Genomic DNA, 18,391 nt, shown 5'->3' with positions numbered 1-18,391 from the left:
ATCAGACCTACCAGTGTTATAAAGGATTGACTTAGTTGGGGGTGATGCTAGTACCAAGGCCATGGCATTTTTGTTAACTATGTGGCCTACTTTTGAGACGCTTGACTTTACTTTAGTCGTGCATGACTAAAAAACCTTTTGTGGCACTTGTGTGCTATATTTTTGTAATACTCCCCGACTTGCTAATTGTATGAATTTTAAAGTGTAAATACAAGTTAATTATTGTTATCTCTGATGTTTTCAAGATCGGCTCTTGTTTTAAGAAATTTCTCGTGTGATCACTTTTATTTCTTGCATTAGGCACCACTAGAACTATGGACGGACGAAGGAGTGGACGAGATCATGGGCGATGACCTCAAGGGGATGATCAGGGATCGGCAATTGGACCGACTCGGGAACAAAAAAATTTAGAAGGTAATCAAATAGCTACTGCCATTAATAGGATGACTGATATCCTTGAGCGGTTAGCCGAGAGACAGGGTTTAGGTGCACTTAACCAGTTTGGGGGCCAGGACAGAGGAGAAGATAGGGATTTGGAGAGGTTCCTGAAATTTAACCCATCTAAGTTCACTGGAGAGTCCGAACCTGAGATAGCTGAGAACTAGTTAGAGAGAATGACTAATATATTCGCTACTTTAGACTATACCGAAGATAGGCGAGTAAATTTTGCTGCTTTCCAATTTGAGGGAGTGGCACGTGCCTGGTGGGACTTAATAAGCAGGAAGTATGAAAGAGCACAGACCCCTTGGACTTGGGAAAACTTCACGAGGAAATTTAATGAGAAATTTCTCCCACCCTTGGTCCAAGAGAAAAGGGAAGATGAATTCATAAAATTGAGACAAGGAACTTCTAGTGTAGCCGAATATGAAGGCAAATTTACTAAACTTTCTAAATATGCCCCAGAATTGGTGATTAATGAACGAAAGAGGATAAGGCGCTTTGTACAAGGACTTAATGTGGAGATTCAGGAGGGATTAGCAGCAGCCCAAATCTCTACGTTCACTGAAGTCTTAGAAAAGGCGCAGAGAGTCGAGAGTGCAAGGCTGCAAGTTAGAGACTTTCATGCTAAGAAAAGGGGCACTCCTAGTAAGCCTTCTGGACAAGTAGATAAGGGTGCCCCACCTTTTAAAAAGGGAAAAGATACGGGTGGAGTGGAGATGTCTATCACACCAAAAGGGACTCAATCAAGAGGAGACCGCAATGGACGAGGTCAATCGAGAGGGATACCTCTAAGTGATCAATTTGTGGCTCCCCAAGTTATTTGTGATTATTGTGGCAAGGTCAAGAGTGATTGTTTTAGGAAACAAGAGAAGTACTTGTATTGTGGTAGTACCGAGTATCAGATATTGAAATGTCCAACCGTACCAAAAGAAGGAGGTAGTACCCAAAGGCCTAAAAATCAGCCGCTAAGTAGTCTAGTCCTGGAGAAAGTTGATCTAAAGCATCAGCTAGGGTTTATGCACTAGGCTATCACTAGGTTTCCAATTCTGCTACAGTCGTTGAAGGTATGATTCTTGCTTTTTATTGTCTATCTGAGGTTCTAAGTGACCCTAGTACAATTCACACTTTTACAAAATCCTAAATTCATAAGATAGAATCAAAGTTTGACTACAATTTAGGTGGATAGAAATTGGGAGATATGGGTTAGCGATTGTAAGTTACTGATTGATCCGATAGGCGCGACTATTAAGGGTATGCTGTTATCCTAAATGTGAATTTCGAGGATAAAATTTTCTTAAGGGGGAGAGGATGTGAGGACTCGTAAAAATTTACTTATTTAAATTTCCTATTTCTAGTTTATTTAATTATTTATTTGGCCATTTACTCAGAATAAAAATTTAAATTTCCTATTGTCGCGCCCCACTTTTTGATGGTGTGAAAGTAGTGTGTAGGAGATGTATGTGAACGTGTGTGAAAGTGCAAATAAAAGGCCGTGGGATTGTGAAATGCGACGGTTTGGCCAAACAAAGGGTTTTAGATAGAAAATGAGTCGCCACTTGGTAAAGAGTTAGGGTGTACCAAGTCACCCAAAAAGTGATTTTGTTTTTGGAAAGAAAAGTAAACAAACCCTTTTTAAAGAATTTTTTAGGTCTACGTAACCAAAGAAAGGGATCGGGGGTCACATTTGATAAGGGAGAAGGCAAAGGCAAAGCCTAAGGCACTCCCTTACCCTAGCCAAAGCTAGTTGCGTGACTTAGCCCTTCTTTTCCTAATTTTTCTACCCAAAGTATGTGTTGCATGTTGAATATGACTAATGGATGCGAAAAGGAGACAAATGCAATCCTAAATCCAAAATGTCTCTTATGAGGCTTTTTGGTCCCAATCACATGAGTTGTGATGGCCAATAAGGAAAACTCTCATAGAGGTCACGGGTAATGCAAATGAAGACCCAAATATGAGTGCAAGTGTGAAAATGTAAGAAGAATGTAAAATAAAATAAAAATACAAATACAAATGTAAGTGCAAGTGTGCAAATGTAAAAAAAGTGCATGTGTGCAAATATAAGAAAAGTGTATGTGTGCCAATTGAGCAAATAAAGGTGTTTGTGTGCAAATGGATGAAAATATGATATAATAGTAGTAAATGCATATAAGTGCAACTGGGTGCAATTTGTGAGGTAGAAAAATAAATAAGTGATAGGGAAAGAAGAAAAATGTGCAAATATGGCATGTGGATTGAGAAAAAATATAAGTAGTGAGAGAATGTGGAGAAAGTGAGGAAGTGATATGATAAAAATGAGAGTGTATGAACCTAGAGGAATGCATCAAGTCGGGTACGGGAATGACTCCTAACTTTGTGATTTTAATTTTCCCTTTGATAGAGGGAATACAAGCGTGCTAAGGCTTAGAAAAGCCACACTCGTCTATATCCCATATTTAAGGGGTTATTTCCCTATCTAATCAAGCAAATGAACTAACCTAGTTCTAATGCTTATATGAAATGCAAGTCTAATGTCATGTTTCATACAAAAGGGGCAAGTAATATACATATAAGGGAAAATATGGGAGAAGGGGTAAACATATATAAGGAAAGTGTCATGCAAAACATGATAAAAGACCCTAAAAAGTGAAAAATATGCATGAGATGAAGTGATTTTATCACACAATCATGATCTAACGTGTGAGGGGCTCCTAAGGGTCTAGCGTTGGACTAGCCCATATCTATGAATTCCTACTAGCATTGGACTAGTGAAAAATCGAAACAATGAGCCACAACTAGCGTTGGACTAGTGTGGTGACGTCACACATTCATTACAAATCAAATAAATCATGTAAAGGCTAATAAAGCAAATAAACACATAAATCACATGTAACACATAACACATAAGCATGGTATCTAGATGCCAAAACCTAAGAAAGCGATTAAACACATAGCACCTAAGCATGCAAAACACATAAGGCAATTAAGGCCCTAACTATTACATTTTTAGAGGGGAAGGCCTACTACAATCTAAAAGGGGAAACGGAAAATAAATGAAATAAACCTAACTATTACAACTTGGCATTCAAGTGCCTCCCAAATGATAAAATTGAACTAAAATTAAAGCAAAAACTACGCAACTAAAGAAATAAATAAAGTGAAAATGAAATAAACACTTAAAGTCATGCAATTGCGCACATAAGACACATATACGCACGTAGGGTCAAATAACGTCAAAAATAAAGGATAGAGTGTACCTCCCCCGCAATGGTAAGCACATGAAGGGAAAATAGCTTCAAAATAATAAAAGGGTCAAGGCACCACTTTAATTAATGAATAATCACATGAAAATGGGGATAGGCAAGAAATTGAGTCAATCCAAGGCGTTTAAAGGGAGGTGAACAACCCATGCAGCATTAAAACAAGTAATGACTTAAATTCGAAAACTAAAGACATTTGAGGGGTCAAATTGATTGAATTTTTCAATTGCTTGGGCCATAGTGAAACAAAGGGAGACTTGGTGGGCCAAAGTGTAGTTTTAGAAAGTTATTTCATGCAATCTTCATGCAAGGACGTGAGAAACATTCTGCAATCAAGTTTCAGCAAGCTATGAAGCCTTCGGCAATTTTCAACTTTCTTGCTGCAGTTTCCTTAGCAATCTATTGAATACAGGTATTCATGCAATCAAATTAAATAACAAAAGGCTGATTGATTTGTTAACCAAACCGAAAATACTAGATCTTGGAGCCAAAAGAGAAACCACTGCATACATCCAGATAAGGCTTGCAACATGCTAATGTTCATTTTTTCCAGCAAGCATTGAATCATGATTCAAGTGTTTTAGGGACTCAAACATGCAAACTGAAACCAATCTTCCACTGCCCCTTTCCACACAAGACTAACTAACAAATTAGAAGAGGCTAAAGCCTGGTGGATGCTCACGGAAAAAGAAAACAGCAAAGTAAGTGCGGCAACCTTTGCTCTGCTGCAATTTCTAACTTAATGAATGCCGAGAATGCCACACAAAATTCATCATTCATTAATCAAACTCACACACATCTTCAAATATGAATCTTAACATAGCTTAAGCATGACTGCCTATCCCCTAACCATTCCAACTAGTAGGAACCAAGCCAAGAAATGAGAAAACACAAAAGAAATGCAGCATGCTCCAAACTTTGCTTTCCTATTGCTGGTTTCTGGGTTTCAAAACTTTGCAGTTTGCTAGCAACCACAAAAGGTTTTGCTAGGACTTTAAACACTACTTTGAAACCAAATTTCCATAAAACAAGCCCAACATACAAAATTAAACGTGCAAGCAAAGGAAACCTAAGATGATGAAGCTAGCAGGTTCGGGATACATTCACAAGTTTGTTGCTGTGATTTTTCTGCTATCAACTTACAACTTGTTCGAACATTTGCTCGTAATTTCAGACCCAAACCAGCAAGCTTACTTATCCCAAAATCCAATAAACTTCAGCACTAATACAATCCTACTGCAAGAAGCCAGTTATTGCAAGTCAAACGGCAAAACCAAATGGGCAACATAGAAACAACAACCAGATATTCTGGGTTCTCACTGCAAATGCGCAAGCTTCTCTTTGCCACCACTAAAAATCTGAATCAAACATCATTCTCTAATTTCGAGCAACAAAATTACAGCAATTCGACATTTACACACACACACACAGAATCCTTCTGCAGCAATTTTATCCAACCCAAGTCTACTCATGCGACAAAGAAAAAAAAAAAAACACAGACAACCCCACAGTAAACAAAACCCTCTGTAATGGTTTCAGCCCATTTGTGATCACGTTATCCAAATAACATTGCCCATTTCCAGAAGATCTAACCATGCCGCTAATCACAGAAAATGCAGACAAGGAAGAAACTTGCGGCCAAATCGAAACTAGATTCATCGAAAGTTACTGCTTTTCTAGCCAAATCATCTAATCATTGAACATTCAATTATCATAAAGCTTTTAAATGCTCACGAATTTCTCAAGGGCGTCAGAAACCATAGACAGATGAACTAACAGATGCACGTACAAGGAAAGAACAAGAAACAGACGTGATGAACTCAAACCCTCACAGGATTATGTTGAAATGATACGAAACAAAATGGGTTTACCTCAAAACAACACGTTGTTTCCGGAAACGAAACCCCAAGAATTGCTTGTTGCAGGAACTTTTAACGCCGACGAAGTCGCTCCTCCTTTCTTGATTTCCTCTTGCTTGGTTTCTTCTCTTCAGATCCTAGCCCGTAGTTTCCACTTTCAGTCCTAACTCTCAGTCCCTCTCTTTTCTACCTTCGAAGTTCTCCCCTTTCCAAGTTTCCTTCTCTACTTAGCCGCCACACTCCTTATCCTTCCCTTTCTGTCCCAAACCCTCAGCTCTCCTTTTTCCTGATTTTCCAAGCCCTTTTCTTTCAGCTGTCATCCGACCCTAAGCTGCCTCTCTCACTTTTCACTCTTGTTCACGAAAGCTCCCTCCTTTCCCGTTGTTTCTTGCTATCTTCCATATCTCCTTCACTCTCAATTTTTTTTTCTTTTCTGTCACCCCCCAGCCGTCATAAGACCTCTGCTGCCCCCCTTCTGGTTGTGTTTCCATCTATTTAAAGGCCCCAAAACCTACGATGAAAGGTTTAGATGGCCCTGCTCAAAAATGAGTTTATGTGGTTCGTTGCTGCCCCTTTGATCTTGTCCTTGAGTGATGAACTGGGTTGGTACTAGGAATGTTTGGAGAGAAAAAATTGGAAGAAAAGCCAGCTGCAATGTTGAGCTTTGTTGCTTCCTTTCGTATGAAATCCGGAGGATGATGACTACTGCACGTCCAAACATGCGCACGGTGTGATACCCCAAATTTTAGGATACTATTTTTGTTTAGTCTTAAAGAAAGGATTACGGTTTCTTTATTTTATTTTTGTCTTAAAACATTGTTTTATTTCAAGACTAGAAACCTTACTTGTACTTTAAAACCCTAGTTTACTTGTGAGTAGCAGGTTATGTTTAAATCCCTCATATTTGACTCAAAACCCTAATTTTATTCTATGGAATTGTAAAATTCATCACACTTTTCTTAAAATTCCTTTTATTTGGAAATTATTCATTTAACATGATCCTACTACTCAATCATTCCTCAATAAGTGCAAATGAACCTAGAAAGTAGGGTTTCACTCTTCGTTTTCAAGATTGGAGCAAATTAGGGTTTTCGCGATTTTTCGCCGGATGATTTTTCGGTACGGAGCAAGGATCAAATTTGGTGATTAAAAGTGACTTTTGGGTGAGAAATAATATGTGATTAGATGCAATAATAAAAAGTTAGTGAATAGGAAGAAAAAAACCCTAGTACGGGTGATTTAAGGAAAATCGGCTCGAACCGACGGGTACTGTTTGTTACCGGGTAAACACACCATTTGACCCATACTTTATTACCTTAATCTTCTCATTTATTTTAGATAATTGACCCTTAAAATATCTCATATTATCAGCCACAATATTTGACCAAGAGAAATGAGAGAAAATGCTAGAAAGAAAACAAGTGTCAAGGCATCTATGGAAGTTGGACTTTGACCAACTTGTCTTAACCTTCATAAAACCGAAATTTGACCAAAATTTCCTCATTTCTTCCCCTTTTCTTAGTTTTGGTCGAAATTCTTGAGAGGAAAAACAAGAGAGGAAAAACTTCACCTTGCACCTCAATTTCAAGCCTCAATCTTGAGTTTCAACCGATAATCTCGCAAATTCCTCCACAAAAGTTGATCTCCAAGGAAGCTTAAGGGTTTTGGTGGAGTGATTTGGGAAGAGAAAGGTCTTGGCAGCTTCTTGATATAGGGATTAAGGTGAATTTGGTAAGAAACTTCCCTCTACTTCTTATATGTGTGAACTTGAAGCTTAAAGTTATAGTTTTGATGGATTTATGGGGAAAATTTCATGGGTTAAATGGTATGTTGGGATGTTTAACTAGGGTTTATATTTTCAGCCTTGATTATGGTTATATACCTCTTAATTGATGTTATTGAGCTAGTAATTGGTGGGTTTGATTGTAACGGCCCCACCTCCCCCTAAGGCGAACCAGAGGGTTCGGCGGACCGCCTGCCCAGCTCTCGCCGGGACTCAGTCGCTCACTACAGTCCTCAACCCAATTACAATATAAATCTAAAAATTACATCAAATTCTCCAATGATTACATATTACAAATGCAGCGGAAACTGATTCCAATCGTGGAACGTATACTTACATCCATATCAATTTCAAATATTTACACAAGACCAACTCATGCATAAAATAGATCCAAACTTAAACTGTACACGATATAAGCCATCCAGTCACGTGAATAAGCACTCCAAGCTTTTCTTCGCCTTGAGCCCTGTGGGGGGGGAAATAAAACATTTTTGGGGTGAGCTAGAAGCTCAGCGAGTAACCATTAAAATCAGTAATCAAATCGGTTTCACAATAGTTCATTTCAATGATGTCATAAATCAAATGATAAATCCGGAAACAACTACAACATTTGCAAAACAATAAATATGGATTATCAATAATTCAAGAAACATTTACAATGGAAAGAGATAGTAACATTCATGAAAGGATACATTCATTCTCCTGACATTTCCTCGCTCATTTGGTCATTCATTTCATTTCATTCACCCCGTCCCTGGCTTTTGGCCAGGCTCCACCAACCTACATAGGTAATACTCGAGTATACCAAACGTTCACCCAAGTTCCTAATCGCCTGACCGAGTCCGCTTCTGGTTCAAGACGACCGGTAACAAGGGGCAATGGCCAGTTCAGCCCAAAAGGCTTACATTCATGCGCAAGTAACATTTCAATCGAAAATTTCACATTTATCGAGGTCGAGTGCGATAAAGTACACACTCGCCTCGAAAACTCGTTTTGGAAATCATTATAAGCGCTTAACACGTTATCAACCAAAATACAAGTCATGAAGTCAAGAAATATAGCAAACAAGGCACACTCAAATGCCAGCACACATGATATGCAAGAAAACATTTCAAAAGTAACTTTGGAAACAGTTCAAAAGTAAATAATGTAAGAAACGGTTCATAAATAACTTTAGAAGTAGTTTGAGGTCACTCACCTCCATGGCTCAGAAATCATCCATCATATAACATTGCCTTGTTCAAATCCAAGTCTTAGATCACCAACTCAATGCGAACAAGTCCCTTCAAAGTTCGGACAACACTTCCCCTAAATTTGCTTACTTTCCCAGCCATCATGACTTCATTATTTCTTCAGCCAGTCCCAAAGTCACACAAATAAGTTCATTTAATATCCATTCAGCAAGCTCCAAGTAGTACTAGTACAAGTCAAGCTAGGAAAAAGTCCGGAAATGAAGGTTAAGCTCAAAACCAGAAAAACAGTTTTGACGTCATTTTGCGGTAATGGTACCAAAGGCGCTACGATTGTCGGATGGAGGTGTAAGACCCACCGTTCCGAAGCTAAGAACCAGGGCTACAACAATGTAGAAGGTCACTCAGTCCAGTTCCTAGCACAACTAGGTCAAATATGCCAAAAATACCAAACCAGAACCACTAAAACAGGTTCACAAATCACACAATGTTGTAATGAACACAACTCAGTCTATACAGGTCCAAATGCCGAACTTCCAAAGGCATATGTTAGCTAAGACATCCAGCTACATTTCATCAGAAGACACCAACAAGAAAATCCAAACCAATTCCAGTCAAAATGGCCAATTACAAGTGCAGTTTTCACTTTCTGAGCAACCCAGATCAGCAATAGTAAAATAGACATATATCACTCTACACTAATCCAAATGACCTGAAATTTTGCAGACACTTCAAACTCATCAATACCTACAACTTTCATGTTTTGAGCAAAGTCCAATTCGGCCTCTAACCCTATGATCTAAAACCGGACAGAATTAGGGGTTTATGAACCCTAACTTTTCACAATTCATTCCAAACCCAAAATTGATTGCAAATATCAACAATTCACACCTACTAGTGTCATTATAGGCCATTGCCAATCATCATAAACAACCACACCATCATAATCTAATTAAATCAGAAAAATCACCAATAAAATAAAAACTTCACCAAACCACTTCAAACCAAGATGAAAACCAGAAATTTCAGCACTTTAATCACTAATAAGCATAACTTAAGCTTCATTAAGTGCAAGAGGGAATTCACACACCACTCACCTAGTAACCAAGAGAGATAGAGATGTTGGATACCTTAGCTCTTCAAACAAACTTCACTAAACTACCTACTAGCACCCAAGAAAGGAATTTTATGGAGTAAAAACTAATTTAAACACTTGGTTTGGTGAATTTGGACTAGTTGGAAGCTTGAAATGTTGAAGAATTCCCTTCCTTCTTGCAAGAGAGAGGGCCGGCCATAAGGTGCAAGAAAATGGTGATTTTTGTGCAATTTTTAAGATATTTAACCTTTGGTCAAAAAAAGTCAAAAATTGGAATAGTAAATCTTAAAGTAAAACCAATAAGAGGGTGACACTTGTCACCTCATTAATGCAATCTTATCACTTCTTTTTCCTCTCACATCAATCAAATCTCACTCTCTACTTATCTCTTAACACCCGATAAATTTTACACAGTATCCCGAATTTAACCTAATTGGCCGAATTTTTTCGAACTTTTCGCACTAGTGGGTCCCACGTCCATTATACACTCTTAATTTTCCAAAAACTCTCCAAGGCTAGAAAAAATCATCTAAAAACTATAATTACTCATAAAAATTCCTCAGGAAAATTTCCTAAGCCAGGAAATGCAGAAAACATGCTATTAAAGGAAATAAAACCCTCGGAAAAGATTAGGGTTTTTACGAGTTCTCAAACTCTTTTTTTTTTTTTCGGGGCGTCACAATCTCCCCTCCTTAAAAGAATGTCGTCCTCGACATTCCCTCTTGTACTAATCAAGTCAAGTCATCCCGCAAGAATCACTAATATTTCAAACCAAACCCACAGTCCGGCATCCTAAACTTCAAGCCTAGGATACACTACAGAGATATGAAGCCTAAGCTCTGATACCACTTGTAACGGCCCCACCTCCCCCTAAGGCGAACCAGAGGGTTCGGCGGACCGCTTGCCCAGCTCTCGCCGGGACTCAGTCGCTCACTACAGTCCTCAACCCAATTACAATATAAATCTAAAAATTACATCAAATTCTCCAATGATTACATATTACAAATGCTGCGGAAACTGATTCCAATCGTGGAACGTATACTTACATCCATATCAATTTCAAATATTTACACAAGACCAACTCATGCATAAAATAGATCCAAACTTAAACTCTACACGATATAAGCCATCCAGTCACGTGAATAAGCACTCCAAGCTTTTCTTCGCCTTGAGCCCTGTGGGGGGGGGAAATAAACCATTTTTGGGGTGAGCTAGAAGCTCAGCGAGTAACCATTAAAATCAGTAATCAAATCGGTTTCACAATAGTTCATTTCAATGATGTCATAAATCAAATGATAAATCCGGAAACAACTACAACATTTGTAAAACAGTAAATATGGATTATCAATAATTCAAGAAACATTTACAATGGAAAGCGATAGTAACATTCATGAAAGGATACATTCATTCTCCTGACATTTCCTCGCTCATTTGGTCATTCATTTCATTTCATTCACCCCGTCCCTGGCTTTTGGCCAGGCTCCACCAACCTACATAGGTAATACTCGAGTATACCAAACGTTCACCCAAGTTCCTAATCGCCTGACCGAGTCCGCTTCTGGTTCAAGACGACCGGTAACAAGGGGCAATGGCCAGTTCAGCCCAAAAGGCTTACATTCATGCGCAAGTAACATTTCAATCGAAAATTTCACATTTATCGAGGTCGAGTGCGATAAAGTACACACTCGCCTCGAAAACTCGTTTTGGAAATCATTATAAGCGCTTAACACGTTATCAACCAAAATACAAGTCATGAAGTCAAGAAATATAGCAAACAAGGCACACTCAAATGCCAGCACACATGATATGCAAGAAAACATTTCAAAAGTAACTTTGGAAACAGTTCAAAAGTAAATAATGTGAGAAACGGTTCATAAATAACTTTAGAAGTAGTTTGAGGTCACTCACCTCCATGGCTCAGAAATCATCCATCATATAACATTGCCTTGTTCAAATCCAAGTCTTAGATCACCAACTCAATGCGAACAAGTCCCTTCAAAGTTCGGACAGCACTTCCCCTAAATTTGCTTACTTTCCCAGCCATCATGACTTCATTATTTCTTCAGCCAGTCCCAAAGTCACACAAATAAGTTCATTTAATATCCATTCAGCAAGCTCCAAGTAGTACTAGTACAAGTCAAGCTAGGAAAAAGTCCGGAAATGAAGGTTAAGCTCAAAACCAGAAAAACAGTTTTGACGTCATTTTGCGGTAATGGTACCAAAGGCGCTACGATTGTCGGATGGGGGTGTAAGACCCACAGTTCCGAAGCTAAGAACCAGGGCTACAACAATGTAGAAGGTCACTCAGTCCAGTTCCTAGCACAACTAGGTCAAATATGCCAAAAATACCAAACCAGAACCACTAAAACAGGTTCACAAATCACACAATGTTGTAATGAACACAACTCAGTCTATACAGGTCCAAATGCCGAACTTCCAAAGGCATATGTTAGCTAAGACATCCAGCTACATTTCATCAGAAGACACCAACAAGAAAATCCAAACCAATTCCAGTCAAAATGGCCAATTACAAGTGCAGTTTTCACATTCTGAGCAACCCAGATCAGCAATAGTAAAATCGACATATCTCACTCTACACTAATCCAAATGACCTGAAATTTTGCAGGCACTTCAAAATCATCAATACCTACAACTTTCATGTTTTGAGAAAAGTCCAATTCGGCCTCTAACCCTATGATCTAAAACCGGACAGAATTAGGGGTTTATGAACCCTAACTTTTCACAATTCATTCCAAACCCAAAATTGATTGCAAATATCAACAATTCACACCTACTAGTGTCATTATAGGCCATTGCCAATCATCATAAACAACCACACCATCATAATCTAATTAAATCAGAAAAATCATCAATAAAATAAAAACTTCACCAAACCACTTCAAACCAAGATGAAAACCAGAAATTTCAGCACTTTAATCACTAATAAGCATAACTTAAGCTTCATTAAGTGCAAGAGGGAATTCACACACCACTCACCTAGTAACCAAGAGAGATAGAGATGTTGGATACCTTAGCTCTTCAAACAAACTTCACTAAACTACCTACTAGCACCCAAGGAAGGAATTTTATGGAGTAAAAACTAATTTAAACACTTGGTTTGGTGAATTTGGACTAGTTGGAAGCTTGAAATGTTGAAGAATTCCCTTCCTTCTTGCAAGAGAGAGGGCCGGCCATAAGGTGCAAGAAAATGGTGATTTTTGTGCAATTTTTAAGATATTTAACCTTTGGTCAAAAAAAGTCAAAAATTGGAATAGTAAATCTTAAAGTAAAACCAATAAGAGGGTGACACTTGTCACCTCATTAATGCAATCTTATCACTTCTTTTTCCTCTCACATCAATCAAATCTCACTCTCTACTTATCTCTTAACACCCGATAAATTTTACACAGTATCCGGAATTTAACCTAAATGGCCGAATTTTTTCGAACTTTTCGCACTAGTGGGTCCCACGTCCATTATACACTCTTAATTTTCCAAAAACTCTCCAAGGCTAGAAAAAATCATCTAAAAACTATAATTACTCATAAAAATTCCTCAGGAAAATTTCCTAAGCCAGGAAATGCAGAAAACATGCTATTAAAGGAAATAAAACCCTCGGAAAAGATTAGGGTTTTTACGAGTTCTCAAACTCTTTTTTTTTTTTCGGGGCGTCACAATCTCCCCTCCTTAAAAGAATGTCGTCCTCGACATTCCCTCTTGTACTAATCAAGTCAAGTCATCCCGCAAGAATCACTAATATTTCAAACCAAGCCCACAGTCCGGCATCCTAAACTTCAAGCCTAGGATACACTACAGAGATGTGAAGCCTAAGCTCTGATACCACTTGTAACGGCCCCACCTCCCCCTAAGGCGAACCAGAGGGTTCGGCGGACCGCTTGCCCAGCTCTCGCCGGGACTCAGTCGCTCACTACAGTCCTCAACCCAATTACAATATAAATCTAAAAATTACATCAAATTCTCCAATGATTACATATTACAAATGCAACGGAAACTGATTCCAATCGTGGAACGTATACTTACATCCATATCAATTTCAAATATTTACACAAGACCAACTCATGCATAAAATAGATCCAAACTTAAACTGTACACGATATAAGCCATCCAGTCACGTGAATAAGCACTCCAAGCTTTTCTTCGCCTTGAGCCCTGTGGGGGGGGAAATAAACCATTTTTGGGGTGAGCTAGAAGCTCAGCGAGTAACCATTAAAATCAGTAATCAAATCGGTTTCACAATAGTTCATTTCAATGATGTCATAAATCAAATGATAAATCCGGAAACAACTACAACATTTGCAAAACAGTAAATATGGATTATCAATAATTCAAGAAACATTTACAATGGAAAGCGATAGTAACATTCATGAAAGGATACATTCATTCTCCTGACATTTCCTCGCTCATTTGGTCATTCATTTCATTTCATTCACCCCGTCCCTGGCTTTTGGCCAGGCTCCACCAACCTACATAGGTAATACTCGAGTATACCAAACGTTCACCCAAGTTCCTAATCGCCTGACCGAGTCCGCTTCTGGTTCAAGACGACCGGTAACAAGGGGCAATGGCCAGTTCAGCCCAAAAGGCTTACATTCATGCGCAAGTAACATTTCAATCGAAAATTTCACATTTATCGAGGTCGAGTGCGATAAAGTACACACTCGCCTCGAAAACTCGTTTTGGAAATCATTATAAGCGCTTAACACGTTATCAACCAAAATACAAGTCATGAAGTCAAGAAATATAGCAAACAAGGCACACTCAAATGCCAGCACACATGATATGCAAGAAAACATTTCAAAAGTAACTTTGGAAACAGTTCAAAAGTAAATAATGTAAGAAACGGTTCATAAATAACTTTAGAAGTAGTTTGAGGTCACTCACCTCCATGGCTCAGAAATCATCCATCATATAACATTGCCTTGTTCAAATCCAAGTCTTAGATCACCAACTCAATGCGAACAAGTCCCTTCAAAGTTCGGACAGCACTTCCCCTAAATTTGCTTACTTTCCCAGCCATCATGACTTCATTATTTCTTCAGCCAGTCCCAAAGTCACACAAATAAGTTCATTTAATATCCATTCAGCAAGCTCCAAGTAGTACTAGTACAAGTCAAGCTAGGAAAAAGTCCGGAAATGAAGGTTAAGCTCAAAACCAGAAAAACAGTTTTGACGTCATTTTGCGGTAATGGTACCAAAGGCGCTACGATTGTCGGATGGGGGTGTAAGACCCACAGTTCCGAAGCTAAGAACCAGGGCTACAACAATGTAGAAGGTCACTCAGTCCAGTTCCTAGCACAACTAGGTCAAATATGCCAAAAATACCAAACCAGAACCACTAAAACAGGTTCACAAATCACACAATGTTGTAATGAACACAACTCAGTCTATACAGGTCCAAATGCCGAACTTCCAAAGGCATATGTTAGCTAAGACATCCAGCTACATTTCATCAGAAGACACCAACAAGAAAATCCAAACCAATTCCAGTCAAAATGGCCAATTACAAGTGCAGTTTTCACATTCTGAGCAACCCAGATCAGCAATAGTAAAATCGACATATCTCACTCTACACTAATCCAAATGACCTGAAATTTTGCAGGCACTTCAAACTCATCAATACCTACAACTTTCATGTTTTGAGCAAAGTCCAATTCGGCCTCTAACCCTATGATCTAAAACCGGACAGAATTAGGGGTTTATGAACCCTAACTTTTCACAATTCATTCCAAACCCAAAATTGATTGCAAATATCAACAATTCACACCTACTAGTGTCATTATAGGCCATTGCCAATCATCATAAACAACCACACCATCATAATCTAATTAAATCAGAAAAATCATCAATAAAATAAAAACTTCACCAAACCACTTCAAACCAAGATGAAAACCAGAAATTTCAGCACTTTAATCACTAATAAGCATAACTTAAGCTTCATTAAGTGCAAGAGGGAATTCACACACCACTCACCTAGTAACCAAGAGAGATAGAGATGTTGGATACCTTAGCTCTTCAAACAAACTTCACTAAACTACCTACTAGCACCCAAGGAAGGAATTTTATGGAGTAAAAACTAATTTAAACACTTGGTTTGGTGAATTTGGACTAGTTGGAAGCTTGAAATGTTGAAGAATTCCCTTCCTTCTTGCAAGAGAGAGGGCCGGCCATAAGGTGCAAGAAAATGGTGATTTTTGTGCAATTTTTAAGATATTTAACCTTTGGTCAAAAAAAGTCAAAAATTGGAATAGTAAATCTTAAAGTAAAACCAATAAGAGGGTGACACTTGTCACCTCATTAATGCAATCTTATCACTTCTTTTTCCTCTCACATCAATCAAATCTCACTCTCTACTTATCTCTTAACACCCGATAAATTTTACACAGTATCCGGAATTTAACCTAATTGGCCGAATTTTTTCGAACTTTTCGCACTAGTGGGTCCCACGTCCATTATACACTCTTAATTTTCCAAAAACTCTCCAAGGCTAGAAAAAATCATCTAAAAACTATAATTACTCATAAAAATTCCTCAGGAAAATTTCCTAAGCCAGGAAATGCAGAAAACATGCTATTAAAGGAAATAAAACCCTCGGAAAAGATTAGGGTTTTTACGAGTTCTCAAACTCTTTTTTTTTTTTCGGGGCGTCACAATCTCCCCTCCTTAAAAGAATGTCGTCCTCGACATTCCCTCTTGTACTAATCAAGTCAAGTCATCCCGCAAGAATCACTAATATTTCAAACCAAGCCCACAGTCCGGCATCCTAAACTTCAAGCCTAGGATACACTACAGAGATGTGAAGCCTAAGCTCTGATACCACTTGTAACGGCCCCACCTCCCCCTAAGGCGAACCAGAGGGTTCGGCGGACCGCTTGCCCAGCTCTCGCCGGGACTCAGTCGCTCACTACAGTCCTCAACCCAATTACAATATAAATCTAAAAATTACATCAAATTCTCCAATGATTACATATTACAAATGCAACGGAAACTGATTCCAATCGTGGAACGTATACTTACATCCATATCAATTTCAAATATTTACACAAGACCAACTCATGCATAAAATAGATCCAAACTTAAACTGTACACGATATAAGCCATCCAGTCACGTGAATAAGCACTCCAAGCTTTTCTTCGCCTTGAGCCCTGTGGGGGGGGAAATAAACCATTTTTGGGGTGAGCTAGAAGCTCAGCGAGTAACCATTAAAATCAGTAATCAAATCGGTTTCACAATAGTTCATTTCAATGATGTCATAAATCAAATGATAAATCCGGAAACAACTACAACATTTGCAAAACAGTAAATATGGATTATCAATAATTCAAGAAACATTTACAATGGAAAGCGATAGTAACATTCATGAAAGGATACATTCATTCTCCTGACATTTCCTCGCTCATTTGGTCATTCATTTCATTTCATTCACCCCGTCCCTGGCTTTTGGCCAGGCTCCACCAACCTACATAGGTAATACTCGAGTATACCAAACGTTCACCCAAGTTCCTAATCGCCTGACCGAGTCCGCTTCTGGTTCAAGACGACCGGTAACAAGGGGCAATGGCCAGTTCAGCCCAAAAGGCTTACATTCATGCGCAAGTAACATTTCAATCGAAAATTTCACATTTATCGAGGTCGAGTGCGATAAAGTACACACTCGCCTCGAAAACTCGTTTTGGAAATCATTATAAGCGCTTAACACGTTATCAACCAAAATACAAGTCATGAAGTCAAGAAATATAGCAAACAAGGCACACTCAAATGCCAGCACACATGATATGCAAGAAAACATTTCAAAAGTAACTTTGGAAACAGTTCAAAAGTAAATAATGTAAGAAACGGTTCATAAATAACTTTAGAAGTAGTTTGAGGTCACTCACCTCCATGGCTCAGAAATCATCCATCATATAACATTGCCTTGTTCAAATCCAAGTCTTAGATCACCAACTCAATGCGAACAAGTCCCTTCAAAGTTCGGACAGCACTTCCCCTAAATTTGCTTACTTTCCCAGCCATCATGACTTCATTATTTCTTCAGCCAGTCCCAAAGTCACACAAATAAGTTCATTTAATATCCATTCAGCAAGCTCCAAGTAGTACTAGTACAAGTCAAGCTAGGAAAAAGTCCGGAAATGAAGGTTAAGCTCAAAACCAGAAAAACAGTTTTGACGTCATTTTGCGGTAATGGTACCAAAGGCGCTACGATTGTCGGATGGGGGTGTAAGACCCACAGTTCCGAAGCTAAGAACCAGGGCTACAACAATGTAGAAGGTCACTCAGTCCAGTTCCTAGCACAACTAGGTCAAATATGCCAAAAATACCAAACCAGAACCACTAAAACAGGTTCACAAATCACACAATGTTGTAATGAACACAACTCAGTCTATACAGGTCCAAATGCCGAACTTCCAAAGGCATATGTTAGCTAAGACATCCAGCTACATTTCATCAGAAGACACCAACAAGAAAATCCAAACCAATTCCAGTCAAAATGGCCAATTACAAGTGCAGTTTTCACATTCTGAGCAACCCAGATCAGCAATAGTAAAATCGACATATCTCACTCTACACTAATCCAAATGACCTGAAATTTTGCAGGCACTTCAAACTCATCAATACCTACAACTTTCATGTTTTGAGCAAAGTCCAATTCGGCCTCTAACCCTATGATCTAAAACCGGACAGAATTAGGGGTTTATGAACCCTAACTTTTCACAATTCATTCCAAACCCAAAATTGATTGCAAATATCAACAATTCACACCTAC

This window comes from Coffea arabica, chromosome 3c, assembly GCF_036785885.1.
Source record: "Coffea arabica cultivar ET-39 chromosome 3c, Coffea Arabica ET-39 HiFi, whole genome shotgun sequence".
Lineage (NCBI taxonomy): Eukaryota > Viridiplantae > Streptophyta > Magnoliopsida > Gentianales > Rubiaceae > Coffea > Coffea arabica.
Note: the sequence above shows the minus strand (reverse complement) of the source record.